Here is a 16576-nt window from a genome sequence, read left to right on the forward strand (position 1 = left end):
AGAAGGTCCTATAAGAAACTCGTCACGTAAAGTCCTTTGTAGTGAATTTGGAGAAGCAAGTTAAATGTATTAGCATGAATCAAGGAAATTATTATAGAACTCAATTCCTCAAGAGATTATATGTAAGAGAATTGTGATAAAGAGGTTTCGAGAACAATGCATCTAGTTCAAAGAGTATGTACATGCAATGTTTTATGACTCAAGGTCGTGTTAAGATCATATTTGTGCTGCCCCTTCAATATAGATGCCCAAATTTGACGAAGAAAGTTATATGATGTTCGTAATGATGTACTAAGGAGGGACTTACTTTCTATCCTTTGGTTGCCGAGGCACTGCTTCATCTGATGCCCCTCGAATCCACACCCAAAACATATATTGGTGCCATGGAGGCATACCCTTAAATGATACCTCCTACAATCCTCGCAATGATGATGAGGTCTACTAGGCTCGCTGGCCCCTCTAGTGAGATCTTTGGTAACCATCCTTTTTGCATAGACAATGCGCATCCTCCCTTCTACTTTCTTTTGGCCCTCATGGCAGGAGGGTTCCGAATCTCTGTACTGGCTCGCGATGCGAGTACTGACGCAAATCTCAGTTGTTGTTGGTCGCACTACCTTTGGAAGGGCCCGAGCCTGCCTCCCCTAAAATGCTCCTAAGAGTGCTTGCGGTACGATGCCAAATGTTCCTTTCCACATATCGGGCAGACATGGATGGGTGTGACCAACTTGGGCATCTGTTCTTCTTGTGCCCTCTCATTCCACAACCATAACATATCTCGAGAGTCATGTAACATATCCCCAAGTGGTGCTTCATAAAAATCGGACATTCTGGGTTATTGGTATGAAAAATCATCTTCCGTTTCCCAGACACTTGCACCACATGATTCAGTGTTGTGGGGACATTACCATGAAGGGGAACATGGGCATTTTCCTCGCTTCCAATCCCTCCAATTATCGACCCATTCTCCCTATGAACTGTTGCGCAATCTCCCCCAAATTCAATGGCAGGATCACTCCCTCTTCACCGCCTCAAACTCATGGACTACTCATCTAAAAAAGGAGGCACGATGGGGAAATTAGTTTCCTACCTTGAGTTCTATGTCACGATCTAGAATATCAAAGAAGTTTGACATTCCTAAGTGTCCAAATAGCCTCCTTATTATAGATGTGGTCGACTTCAAACCGATAATAAGGACTCTACTAGACACGGCTCCGAGTCATCCTAGGACACTTTAAAACCTTAGGCTCTGATACCAAGATTGTTATGTCCCGACCTTGAGGTGGGGGACCGACGCTCAACCGAGGTAACCCGATCAAGAAAACATACATGGTGCCTACCAACAAACCTTTCCCATGAATTAATTCAAGAATATATTTTAAAAGATAGGTAATTGAGAGAATAAAATGTACAATGCCCATTTCATTAATTATGAAACTTTGTTTATAGAAGGAAAAATAATACAAGTTTATGGTTTGTAAGTGACATAAACTGACAAGAACAACATTTTTAGTTTTCTCTCCATTCAAAACATGACCCACAATATGTCTACGGAGCCCATGAATAAAAATGAGAATAGTATGGAAATACTAGTGGCAAGGCCCCGGCTATACCTCAAAATGATATACAAATGTCAATAAAAACATAAAGGCCCTATATAGAGTAGGGCTCACCGAATCAGCTGAGAAGAGGATACACCTATCATGAACCCGCACCGCCTGCTGAGGAACCACCTGCATCCATTAAAGATGCAGCGCCCTCAGCAAAAGGGACGTTAGTACATATAGAATAGTACTAGTATGTAAATTCAAACACCCTCACATGTAATAGAATGCACCCACAATAAGAGAGAAACATGGAAGCGATAAAAGATCAATAATATTTAAATTCTACGTTAAAAACATAACAAATTATTCAATTAAGCATTAACATTTTGGTGGGAGATCACTAGCCACCGATCACCACCATGCATGTGCCATGTAGTCCGACCACCGCTCGATCGTCTAAGCCGTCTCACCCCAATATATGTTGGTGGAGATAGAAATACAATACCACCATGCTCATGGAATGGAGTCCGATCTCCACTCGATCGGCTAAGCCATCTCACCACGATGGAATATGGATCGACATGGTGATAGAAATCAAATACAATAATAGGAAGGAGGAACCACCATGTGCACGTCATGGTATTCGATCTCCGCTCGATCGACTGAGCTGTCTCCCCACAATGCCGTGTGGGTTGCCATGGGTACATAGACTAATACTAGAAATAAACTCATCCCAACCAAGGGGTATAATCTCATCATAATGCAACATAATTCAACTCTCAACCATCTCCTATACCGGCACGTGTAGTTTTGGGCGTGGGCATTTATAACTCAACATTCCTTGGTGTACTAACAATACTCTCAAAATATTTTTTTTATATATACTAAAAAAATATGTATTCATCTCATAGACTTTCATAACATCTTACATTCCATTGGAACCCGAGGTCACACATAATAATCTTTATTCTTGGCACGATGGCCGCATTTAATATTTCATACTTTCATTTCACAACATATGTTTTAAGTCATCGGAAATGCATAGAAATGTGTTCAAACTATTGGAAGACCATAACTTCATATTCATGAGCGAGTGGCAATTTACAAGTGCTAAAACATTTTCTAGGAGAATCGTATGGCCTTGGAAATTAAGACATGTCTAGAGTTTCATGAGAATTTGGCAATCAAACGTTTGAAACATTATGGCTATAAACTCATGAGTACACAAGAACATAGTCATTTGAGATAAAATTCAAAGAGTAGGCCATAATGGTGGTAAATGTAACATAATTCAAGATCATAAGCCTTTGAACTAACAATCACACTTGGAACATTTTCCCAGAGGAGGGTGATACAATAGGGTCAATTGGAACATCAATCGAATCATAAGCCTATGGTCGAATTAATCATTAGAAACAATCCGTAAAAATCACAATAGAACTTTGGACAAATCATAATCAGGGTTCTCAAGGAATTCATGGAATTCGATTCTACGGAAGAAGTTTAGCCAACATACCTGGATTAACCTTTTCCTTAGATTTCCTACAAAGTTTCGCTACTCGAAAAACCTCAATCTATAGCAACATAACCAAATTGAACCATTATTAGAAGGACTCTCGCAATAAAGGTCTTTTAGACATTTCATCAAGCACCTAATATTCAAAAATCAACTACCAGGTTCCATAATAGAAATTTCTCTACCCTGCAACATATATTCATGCAAGCAATCCTTCTACATTGTACCTACAATCACCCAACAATCTTCCTTTGCACATGTATGCCCATCCAATTGCTTTCTACATTGTACCTACAATCACCCAACAATCTTCCTTTGCACATGCATGCCAATCCAATTGCTTTCAACCCACAAGAATCACATCCTCCACTCTTCACACACAACAAATTTTGAAATAGAGGGATACAACTTCTGATCACCATCCCATAAGCCCCAAAATAATAAAATTTGTACTTAAACCCACTAAAAACTTTTCATGAAGGCTAGGGATGAAGTCTTGCCTTGTATGAAGAAGATCTTTTGTGATTCCTTCCTTGAATTCCCAAGATTAGAGCAAGAATGAAGAGTAGAATTGTTAGAGCTCCTCCCCTCTCTCTCTAGAGTGACCACTCTCTCTAAAATAACTCGATTTCCCCTAAAGAATGACCTCTTAAATCTTTAAAATAAAATAGAGCTGGGTTAGAAAATTCCAGAAAATAACCCTCTGATGCCAATCTGCGATCACGGAATGCACCGCTGCAATGACATGTGGTTCACGCAATGGATTATGAAATGGTCTTCAAATCTAGTCTTGTCTGATCAAATGTTCGGCAGATCTGCGATCCGCAAAATGGTTTTACGATCTCATATCAGGACGCAGAATCTTCTTTCAAAATTTTCATGCTGGTTATACGACGAATACGTGGTCTGCGAACTGAATCTATGGTCATACATTGGACTGAGAAATGACCCTCGATATTAAGATGCTTCTAATCAAAACTGCGAGGGTTCTGCAGTCAGCGGAACCTATCCACGATCGCTTAATGGACCACAGAATCGCCCTTTTTTTACAAATTTTCTACTAACTCCATGAGCACCGTAAGTCCAAAAATCTGTACCGCGAACCTTCCAAACACATTAGCTTAACTTGACACCAAAAAATATAAATCCTTGGAGTACTATTACGGGGCCTTATAGGTAGTGTCTCACATTGCATCTCTTCATACCCAACTAATCAGTGGTTGCACAATAGACGTAGATAGAATCATATGTTCCGACCTCAGGATACCAACCGGAATCATTTTGGACTTTGAAAGAAATGCTATCGACAAGAATGTAGAAGAACAAGGACAATGTCTTCGGGAAGGACTCAAAACCACCAAATCCTTAAAATACAAGAATCTTTTAGAGGAAAAGAGAGAGCCTTACATCAATCATGCCAATAAAGAAATTTGCCTCACATACCTTGTTGCAGAACTAAATATTCTTCTATGATGGTTACTTTGCCTCCAACCAATCTCTAGAAATAATTTAACAAGATAATAAATGTTATAGTGATGCTCCAAAACGTTTTCATGCTAAATCCTGCCAGAATCACCTTTTAATTTCTTCTAGTCTACTTAGAAGCTTCAAAGGAGATTCGAGAGAATTGTTTGGTGAGTTATAGTGGGTGTTAATCCTAGAATGAAAGAAAAAGAGCCTCACTGCTCTTTTTATTCTGTATTAAGCATAGAAAATTCTTCCACTCCATATGTAAAATGGACTGCAACCGCCCAGGTCACCGCACTCGGTAGGGCATCTAGCGACAATCTATTGAAACATATAGCCACCTTCTGCTCTCTTACTCGTCGTCGGCAGATTGGACCCGAAAGAATCCAAACTTACCAAGCTTTATTCAGGTGTGGGTGTAACATCATCCCCCCTTCAGAACATTCGTCCTCAAATGTTAGATCGCAGTTACCCTTTGCAAGGTTATTTTGTTTTCTAGGGTTGTGCCCGCCATAGTGACCTTAATGTTACTTCCTGTATCATGGAACAAATGGGGGTACCTGGATTTCATATCTTCTTCAGCTTCCCAGGTCGTTTCTTCTTTACTATTGTTCCTTCAAAGTACTTCAACTTAAGTTACCTCTTTAGTTTGCAGTTTATGGACTTGACGATCTAAAATGTCCATCGAAATTTCCTCACAGGATAGGTCTTGCATGATTGAATATCTTCAATAGGGGTAGTACAGGATGGGCCACTCTAGCACTTTCGGAGCATAGAAATGTGGAATACCGGATGTGCTGCTTCAAATTCCAGGGGCAATTTGAGCTTATAAGCTACTTGACCAACATTTTGAATAATTTTATATGGCCCGATATACCGGGACTGAGTTCACCCTTCTTACCGAACCTCATCATGCCTTTCAGAAGCGACATTTTTAGGAATACCTAGTCTTCCACGCCAAACTCCAAATTTCGTCGCCAACTATCTGAGTAAGACTTTTTCCTGCTCTGAGTAGTCAATAAACTATCTCGATTCATTTATACCTTTTCTGCAGCTTGTTGCACCAACTCAGGACCCAATTATTTTGTTTTACCAACTTCGAACCAGCTGATAGAAGATCTGCACTTCCATTCGTATAGGGCCTCATATGGTGCCATCTATATTCTATCATGATAGCTGTTGTTGTAAGCAAATTCGATGAGTGGTAAATGATCCTCTCAATTTCCTTTGAAGTCCCAAAATAGGCTCGTAACATATCCTCGAGTATTTGAATAGTTCATTCGACTTGGCAATCTCTTTGTAGATGGAAAGTTTTGCTAAGGTGGATCCTCGTACCCAATCCCATTTGAAATGATCTCTAGAAGTTGGCCGTAAACCGGGCACCTCAGTTCGATATAATGGAAATCGGAACTCCATGAAGTTGAACTATTTCTTGTATGTACAACTTGACAAAATCTTCTGTCAAGAAGGTGGTCTTAACTGGTAGGAAGTGACCGGACTTGGTGAGTTTATCAACGATAACCCATATGGAATCAAATACTCGGTGTGACCTTGGTAACCCGATAACAAAATCCGTGTTGATCATCTCCCATTTCCAGTTCAAAATTTCCATATTCTAAAGCAATCCTCCTTTTCTGGTGTTCAACCTTAACTTGTTGGCAGTTTGGACAATGAGAGATGTATTCATCAATATTCTTCTGCATGCGGTTCCACCAGTATAACTGTCGATGATCGTGATATATCTTGGTTGACCCTGTGTGAACATAATATCGGGATCGATGAGTTTCTGCCATGACCTGCTCTAGGAATCCCCAACATCAGGCACACATAACCGGTCCTGGTATCTAAGGACTTCGTCCTCTGATATCTCGAAAACTTGCCTCTTTTGGATAGGAATTCTTTCTCTTATTTTCACCAACGTTGGATTGCCGAATTGCCGTGCGTTTACTTCGGCTACTAATGAGAATTCAGTAGCATTTTGAATCGTGGCACCTCTGCCACCGATGTCAAGCAACCATACACTTAAATTAGCCAACATGTACAAGTCTTTTGCCATCTCCAACTTATTATTTTTCACATGTCGTAGATTGCCCATTAATTTTTGACTTAATGTATCAGCCACAACATTGACCTTCCTTAGGTGATACAAAATATCAACATCGTTGTCTTTTAACAATTCTAGCCACCTCCGTTGTCTTAAATTCAACTCCTTTTGTTTGAATATGTACTGCAAGCTCTTATGATCAATGAATATGTCGACATGAACTCCATTCAAGAATTGACGCTATATCTTCAAGGCAAATATAATAGCTGCAAGCTCTAAGTCGTCAATTGTGTAATTCTATTCGTGTTTCCTTCGTTGCCTCAAAGCATAAGCAACAACTCTCCAGTGTTTCATTTAAACATAGCCCAATCCCGCTCTAGAGGCATCACAATATATAACATTCCCCTCAGGTCCTTCAGGAAGAGTGAGAATTGGTACTGAGGTTAGCTTGTTCTTTAACTCTTGGAAGCTCCTTTCACAAGTATCGGTCCACTGAAATTTATCCGCCTTATGCGTCAACATCGTCAATGGAGCAGCTATGGATGAGAAATTCTCCACAAACCTTCGGTAGTAACCGACCAAGACCAAGAAGCTACATACCTCGGTAGGGGTTGTGGGCCTTGGCCAATTCTTAACTGCTTCAACCTTCTGCCTATCAAATTCGATACACTGTCATGATACTATATGCCCAAAAAAAGACACATAGCTTAACCGAAATTCGCACTTGGAAAATTTGGAGTACTACTTGTTACCCCAAAGTGTACGTATGACCTTTTGCAAATGCTCTATATGCTATGTTTCTGATCGGGAATACACCAACATATCATATATGAACTCGATCATAAAAATATCCAAAAATGGCTTGAATACCCGATTCATCAGATCCATAAAGGCCGCTGATGTACTGGTTAGGCCAAAGGACATAACGAGAAACTCGTAAAGTCCTGTAGGGGGAATAGATAACGATTGCATATTAGGTGGCACGTTGATGGTGAACTCAATCTCTTTCTCGAGTGGGATACTCGGTCGCTCGTCAGGGAACACATCGTGAAATTCATTAACAACCAGAACTAGCTGAAGGGTGGGAGGCTTCGCCTCCGCGTCTTGCACCCGTACCAAATGGTAGAAACATCCTTTTGTGATCAACTTTTGAGCCTTGAGATAAGAAATAAACTTCCCTTTTGGCGCTGCAACATCACCCTTCCTTTCGATAAAAGGCTCTCTCGGAATGTTAAAACGAATGACTTTCTTTGAAAAATCCATTGTACCATAACAAAAGGCCAGCCAATCCATACCAATAATAACATCAAATTCCACCATTTATAATTCATTCAAATCAGCCAAGGTATGGTGGTCATGAATCACCGCATCACAACCTCAATATACCCGCTTAACTACAACAGACTCGCCCACGAGCATGGATACTTAAAATGATTGACATAACAATTCAGGTATATTACTACATTTACCTGCAACAAATAGAGTAATATATGATAGAGTAGAACCTGGATCTATCAAAGCATATACACTAATGGAAGACACTAATATTATACATGTGACCACATATGGTGATGACTCTAGGTTCTGTCGGCCTGACAAAGCATAGATGTAGTTCTGTTGTCCACCCGAGCTAGTCACTCCAGCTTTACCTCTTACCACCGGCGGTTGCATACCTTGGTCACAAAGATGCGCTGTTCATGAAGAACCTGTTGCATATCCCAATGGTGGTATCACGCCACCCATATTTTTCACTAGGCAAAACTCCATGATATGACTAGGCTGCTGACAAGAATAACACAAATCTTAATCCTGGATACAATTCCCAAAATGATTCCTAATACATCGGCCACAATATTGTATCCGAGGTCTTGCCCTGCTAGGATCCCCACTGTCCAGTGAACTTTGCCCTTAGAAATTCTGGCCCGGACGGGAATAAGTGGTCCATTATCGATGCTAGCCCTGGGACAGTGATGGCACATTAGCTGTAGGATTAGGCGAATGCCAAGAGAATGGAGACCTAATCCTTCCTCGAAACTCTCCCGTGTCACCCGTGGACCGGGCTCTCTTAGATTGACCCTGGTCTTGTTCTCGAGCAGCTCGCTGTAGCCTCTTATGATCCTCTAAGTTCTGTGCATAAGATTGAATATTAGCAATATCCATAATCGGATTCAAAGAAGCTATGGTTCATTCATTTATTAGATGGGGTCCAAAAACACCCACAAATTGATGTACCCGATCACTCATCTCATCCACCACTGAGGGAGAATACCTAGTAAAGGAGTTAAAATGCATGCTATACTCAAGGACACTCATATTACCTTGCTCCAACTGTAAGAATCTATCTTGTCTTGCTCAATGGAGCTCAACGGGCAAATATTGTTCCAAGAATGCCTAAGAGAATTCCCTCCATCATGCTGTTGGGGAAAGAAATCCCCTAGACTTTTCCCAAGTCTCATACCAAATTATGCTATATCCTACAGTTTGTAAGAAAAAAGCTCTACGGACTCCATATCAGTGGCATGCATAAACTCGTAAAGTCTGCTGCATTTGATATAAAAATTTCTGAGCATCTATGTTTGGATTTGTTCCTGTAAATACCAGGGGGTCCAAATTTATGATATCCTGAACTCTCGTACTAACTGCTCCATCTGAGGTGGCACGGATGTAACACCCGGGAAATTTTCGAACTACTTAAGTGGCTCGGACGTTTTGGATTGAACAATGCACCGGAAAATAAAGGAAATTTTTTGGCGAAAAAGTGCATTTCTGCGGTCCACTATCCGACCGGAGAATCACTCTACCGACCGCATAATGGCCCCAGAGTGAGGTAGTTAATTGGGTCAGTTGCAAGCAATTATGCGGTCGACTATGCGACCGCATAACTATTATGCGGTATACTATGCGACCACAGAACAGTTATGAGGACCGCAGACACAGGCAGATTTTTAGTCATTTCGAACACCAATTATGCGACCGATATGCGGTCCGCATAACTATTATGCGATCGCATATGCGACCATAGAACCTGTTTCAGAGCTTTATTTTTGGATTTTTAAAACCTGACCCTACTTCGTTAAATACACGTTTTGGGCCATTTTTGAGATATAATATGACATTTTAGAGTGAGAGAGAATGCCCTAGTGTGGGTTGTGTATTGTTGCTGGGAAAGACAAACTATGCTATGTTGTGGTTGTATTACTTGTCCATTTGAGACTTTATAAATGGTAAAACTTATGGTAAGAAATTGGTAATTGCAGACATGACCACTTTATTGTTTAATTAAGGAAAACATATATTCTCTTTATTCATGAATGAGTTTGGATAGAAGCAATCTAATAGGCTTGCTCGGTCGGGTTCATCTGGTTGAGTGCCGGTCGCTCTCCTCGATTTTGGGGCGTGACAACGGGCCTGACGTTGGTCCTGAGAGGACACTGATTGAGTCAGAAGCTATACTGCACTTCTCATATTTAAATCTTGGTCAAAAGCAACCCGAGGAGGAATATGAGGTGCATTAGTTTCTCTGTGTTGCACTAGGTGTGGTGGTGCTATCCCCAAAACCTAAGTTCTTGCCTCATCATGTCGTCCATGCTGGCCTAGAAGGGCAGGTGGCAAATGGATGGTACCTTCTCCTGTTGCTTGACTCTCGTGGTAGGCATCACTATAAATATAAACATGATGAAAGTAGAAGCGAATACTTACAGCTCTGCTCTTTCGCACAATCTAGATCAGAAAGAAGGGTATTCAATCTAGATATCCTGTAGCCTCCTATTTATAAGTATGGTGCACAAAATACCTATAAATAAGACTCTACTAGATACAACTTGCAGAGTTCCTAGGACATGACCTGCTTTGATATCAAGTTTGTCACACCCCATCCTTGGGAGGTGCGACCGACACACGATGCCCGAAGGCCTGTGCGAACCGATGTGCATTCTTATCCTTTCTTAATCATAAATTCTTGGCCAAGGAGGCCTTTAAGTAGTAATACTGGAAATTTGAAATATGTACACAGACTTGTAAAAGAAACATTTGACATTTTATACATATTCATATTTATACCCAACAAGTAATAATCCACCATTTTTGATGTGACCAAACTTTAGTCTATAAGCCTCTAAGAGTACCAAAATGATGGGGACAGGACCCCACTGTACACAAAATGATTAGAACACTTGCTTCATTACCTATTGACTTTGAACAACTGCTTCAGAGATGTGGAGAGCGATAACCATAGCTGAAACAGGCACCTACTAGGGAGGGGCGTCACCGGGTCTATCCGTACCTATGGGCATGAGCACAACGCCCAAAAGGAAGGGCATTAGTACAGAAAATTTACTGAGTATGTAAGACTAAGAAAGCATATAAAAATCAGTGGCATAACATAGAAGATATAAGTACTCACTTTCAACCTGAACATCGAAGACAAGCCACCGGGAGTATAAACTGTAGAAACTATAAACTTAAAGATGTGCATGCTTTATGAAAGGTTAAGACATTCATGGAGACTGCACATTAAATACCATATAACATCATTTAGCCCTTCTTTGGGGCATAGTACTTCACGTCCTTCCCTACCTCACAGAGGACTAGTAAAATTCATTCTTTTCATCACATCATACCCGGCCTCGGGAGGTCTCGGTTATATCTGACTTCAAGAGATCTCGATTGGACCAGGCCACTTGAGGGCTTGGTTGGGTTTTGTATCACATCATTCTATACCCGGCCTCATAGAGAGTGCTGTCATACCCAGCCTAAAAAAAGCTCGGTAGTATTCATATTGAATCTCTTCATACCCAACTGATCAGTGGTTGCACAATAGATACCGTACTCGGTTATCTATAGCGTGTCTCGATAAAGTAAAATAGATACATATATATATATATATATATATATATGTGTGTGTGTGTGTGTGTGTGTGTGTGTGTGTGTGTATATATATATATATATATATATATATATATATATATATATATATATATATATATATATATATATATATATATATATATGTATGTATGTGTATATATACATACATATGTATAAATTGACTCTAAGAGCAATCCAGAGTCAATTTTAATAGATATAAAGTTTAGACCTAGAAAGCATCATACGTTCTGACCTCAGGATAATAACTGGAAAGGACTCAAAACCACCAAATCTTTGCAGTACAGGAAAACTTTAGAGGAAAATAGAGAGACTTACACCAATCATACCAAGACTGAAATTTGCCTCACACACCTTGTTGCAGAGCTCGCTATGCTTCTATGATGGTTACTTTGTCTCCAACCAATCACTAGATTCAAATCAACAAGATCATAGATTTTACAGTGACGCTCCAAAACATCTTCATGCTAAATCCTGCTAGAATTGCCGTCTGATTCCGTCTAGTATACCTAGAAACTTCAAAGGAGATTCAAGAGCATTTTTGGGTGAGTTATAGTGGGTGATACCCCTAGAATGACAAAGAAAGAGCATCACCTCCCTTTTTATTCTTTATCAAGCATAAGAACTTCTGCGCTCCACATGTAAAATGGGTTGCCCCCGATCACCGCACCCAGTGGGACATCTGGCACTAATCCACTGAAATGTGTAGCCACCTTCTGCCCTCTTACCCGTCATCGGCGGATTGACCATGCTAGAAGCCAAACTTGCCATACTTTATTCAGGGGTGGGGTGTAACATATCACTTATATTAGCGTCAAAATGATTCATAAGAATCATTATGTCTATATTGAAAGATCTAAGAGCAACTTTGGTGTTATGTTGTTATACGTTTGTGACATATTAATAGCTAAAAATAAGTTGAAGTATGTAAACAAGGTGAAAGCCTTGTTATCGTCTCACATGGAGATGAAACATATCGGTGAAAATATACACTTTCTTAAAGTAAAGAATTAGAGAAAATGTTTAAAAAAAATTATTCTTTGAATGATTTAACTTGCAAAACTTTAACCCTATCAAAACTCCAATCAACCAAAATAATGCATCGTATGCTAGTATGTGTAATGACTCGACCCGTCGATTTGTATGCTTGAGCTCCTTTCCCCATTTGATACTTCTCGTGCGTTTGTTTGTTGTTTTGTGACTTTCAGGGCTAATTGGTTTAGTTTCGGGAAGTCTTGAGAGTGACGGGAATATTTAGTCTTATTTTCGAAGCTTAAGTTGTAAGAGTTGACCAAAGTTTTACTTTTATGTCGACGACCTCTGATTGGTGATTTGATATTTGTAGTAGGTTCGTATGGTTATTTTTGACTTGCATGTATGTTCGAATTTGGATTCGGAGGTTCCTAGAAGGTTTTGGCTCTATTTGCCAAAATTTGACAATTTGAGGGTTTGGAGAGTTCATAGGTTTGACCGGGAGTTGACCTTGTTGTTAGAAGGGTCTGGTTGGTGTTCCAAGACTTTTTCTAGGTTAATTTAGTTGATTGGAACTTGTGTGAAAAGTTTCATTATGATGCGGTATGTCTAAGTATTATTTGGATGCGTTCGGCCAAGTTGAAATGTTTGAAAGTTAAGAGAAGAATTTTGATCTTCGATTCTTGAATATGGTGTTATTGGTGGTGTTTCGAGCACGAATATGTTTGAACTAGGTACATGGACTTATCAATATGATTGGACGGGGTCCCGGGGGGCTAGGACAAGTTTCAGAACACCTAGAGCATATTTGGATATTACTAATTGTTTGGTATCTGGTGTTCATCGTGTTCGCATTGGGTATATCGCATTCATGATGAAGGATTTTGGATCTGGTATGAGTTATTCTTATGTTGGCATTACGGGATTCGTGTTCACAAAGGTATGGAGGCAGGAAGAGGTTTGGACTTCTCCTTTGTGGAGTAGAGCTCGTATTCGTATAGGTTTGGCAAGCTTGGGCATCGCATTTGAGAGAGGGACTTTGCATTCACGTAGAGTTATAATGGGTAAAAGCTTGTTGTGCATCGTGAACGCAAGACAGTGGTCACGTTCGCGAAGGGTATGCTTGGATAGAGCTAGCTATGCTTCTATGATGGTTAGTTTGTCTCCAACTAATCCCTAGAATCAATTCAACAAGATAATAGATTTTACAGTGACGCTCCTAAACATCTTAATGCTAAATCTTGCTAGAATCACCTTCTGATTCTGTCTACTATACTTAGAAACTTCTAAGGAGATTCGAGAGCATTTTTGGGTGAGTTATAGTGGGTGATACTCCTAGAATTACAAGGAAAGAGCATCACTGCTCTTTTTATTCTTTATCAAGCATAGGAAATTCTGCCGCTCCACATGCAAAATGGGTCTACCCCGATCACCGCACCCGGTAGGACATCTAGCACCAATCTACTGAAACGTGTAGCCACCTTTTGCCCTCTTACGCGTCGTCGGCAGATTGACCGTTCTAGAAGCCAAACTTACCATGCATTATTCAAGTGTGGGGTGTAACATATCACTTCTATTAGCGTCAAAATGATTCATAAGAATCGTGATGCTTATATTGAATGATCTAAGAGTAACTTTGGTGTTATGTCGTTATAAGTTTATGACATATTAATAGCTAAAAATAAGTTGAAGTGTGTAAACAAGGTGAAAGCCTTGTTATCATCTCACATGGAGATGAAACATATCAGGGAAAATATACACTTTCTTAAAGTAAAGAATTAGAGAAAACATTTAAAAAAATTATTCTTTGAATGATTTAACTTGCAAAATTGTAACCCTATCAAAACTCCAATTAACAAAAATAATGCATTGTATGCTAGTCTATGTAACGACTCGACCCGTCATTTTGTATGCTTGAGCCCCTTTCCCCATTTCATACTTCTCATATGTTTGTTTGTTGTTTTGTGACTTTCAGGGTAATTGGTTTTGTTTCGGGAAGGGTTGTGAGTGACTAGAACATTTAGTCTCATTTTTGAAGCTTAAGTTGTAAGAGTTGACCAAAGTTTTACTTTTTGTGGACGACCTCTGATTGGTGAATTGATGGATGCAGTAGGTTCGTATGATTATTTTTGACTTGGCTGTATGTTCGAATTTGGATTCGGAGGTTCCTAGAAGAGTTTGGCTCTATTTGCCAAAAGTTGGTAATTTGAAGGTTGGAGAGTTCATAGGTTTGACCGAGAGCCACAATATTGTATCCGAGGTCTTGCCCTGCTAGGATCCCCACTGTCCAGTGAACTTTGCCCTTAGAAATTCTGGCCCGCACGGGAATAAGTGGTCCATTCTCGATGCTAGCCCTGGGACAGTGATGGCACATTAGCTGTAGGATTAGGCGAATTCCAAGAGAATGGAGACCTAATCCTTCCTCGAAACTCTCCCGTGTCACCCGTGGACCGGGCTCTCTTGGATTGACCCTGGTCTTGTTCTCGAGCAGCTCGCTGTAGCCTCTTGTGATCCTCTAAGTTCTGTGCATAAGCTTGAATATTAGCAATATCCATAATCGGATTCAAAGAAGCTATGGTGCATTTATTTATTCGATGGGGTCCAAAAACAACCACAAATTGATGTACCCGATCACTCATCTCAGCCACCACTGAGGGAGAATACCTATTAAAGGAGTTAAAATGCATGTTATACTCAAGGACACTCATATTACCTTGCTCCCACTGTAAGAATCTATCTTGTCTTGCTCAATGGAGCTCAACGGGCAAATATTGTTCCAAGAATGCCTAAGAGAATTCCCTCCATTATGTTGTTGGGGAAAGAAATCCCCTAGACTTTTCCCAAGTCTCATACCAAATTATGCTATATCCTACAGTTTTAAGAAAAAAGCTCTATGGACTCCATATCAGTGGCATGCATAACTCGCAAAGTCTGCTGCATTTGATATAAAAATTTCTGAGCATCTATGTTTGGATTTGTTCCTGTAAATACCAGGGGGTCCAAATTTATGATATCCTGAACTCTCGTACTAACTGCTCTATCTGAGGTGGCACGGGTGTAACACCCGGGAAAATTTCGAAGTACTTAAGTGGCTCGGACATTTTGGATTGAACAATGCACCGAAAAATAAAGGAAATGTTTTGGCGAAAAAGTGCATTTCTGCGGTCCACTATCCGACCGCAGAATAACTCTGCGGACCGCATAATGGCCCCAGAGTGAGGTAGTTAATTGGGTCAGTTGCAAGCAATTATGCGGTCGACTATGCGACCGCATAACTATTATGCGGTATACTATGCGACCACAGAACAGTTATGAGGACCGCAGATTCAGGCAGATTTTTAGTCATTTTGAACACCAATTATGCGACCGATATGCGGTCCGCATAACCATTATGCGATCGCATATGCGACCGTAGAACCTGTTTCGGAGCTTCATTTTTGGGTTTTTAAAACCTGACCCTACTTTGTTAAATACACGTTTTGGGCCATTTTTGAGATATAATATGACATTTTAGAGCGAGAGAGAATGCCCTAGTGTAGGTTGTGTATTGTTGCTAGGAAAGACAAACTATGCTATGTTGTGGTTGTATTACTTGTCCATTTGAGACTTTAAAAATGGTGAAACTTATGGAAAGAAATTGGTAATTGCAGACATGACCACTTTATTGTTTAATTAAGGAAAACATATATTCTCTTTATTCATGAATGAGTTTGGGTAGAAGGAATCTAATAGGCTTGCTCGGTCGGGTTCACCCGGTTGAGTGCCGGTCGCGCTCCTCGATTTTGGGGCGTGACAACGGGCTTGACGTTGGTCCTGAGAGGACACTAATTGAGTCAGAAGCTATACTGCACTTCTCATATTTAAATCTTGGTCAAAAGCAACCTGAGGAGGAATATGAGGTGCATTAGTTTCTCTGTGTTGCACCAGGTGTGGTGGTGCTATCCCCAAAACCTAAGTTCTTGCCTCATCATGTCGTCCATGTTGGCCTAGAAGGGCAGGTGGCAAATGGATGGTACCTTCTCCTGTTGCTTGGCTCTCGTGGTAGGCATCACTATAAATATAAACATGATGAAAGTAGAAGCGAATACTTACGACTCTGCTCTTTCGCACAATCTAGATCAGAAAGAAGGGTATTCAATCTAGATATCC

The sequence above is a fragment of the Nicotiana tomentosiformis genome, chromosome 12 (genome assembly GCF_000390325.3).
Source record: "Nicotiana tomentosiformis chromosome 12, ASM39032v3, whole genome shotgun sequence".
NCBI lineage: Eukaryota > Viridiplantae > Streptophyta > Magnoliopsida > Solanales > Solanaceae > Nicotiana > Nicotiana tomentosiformis.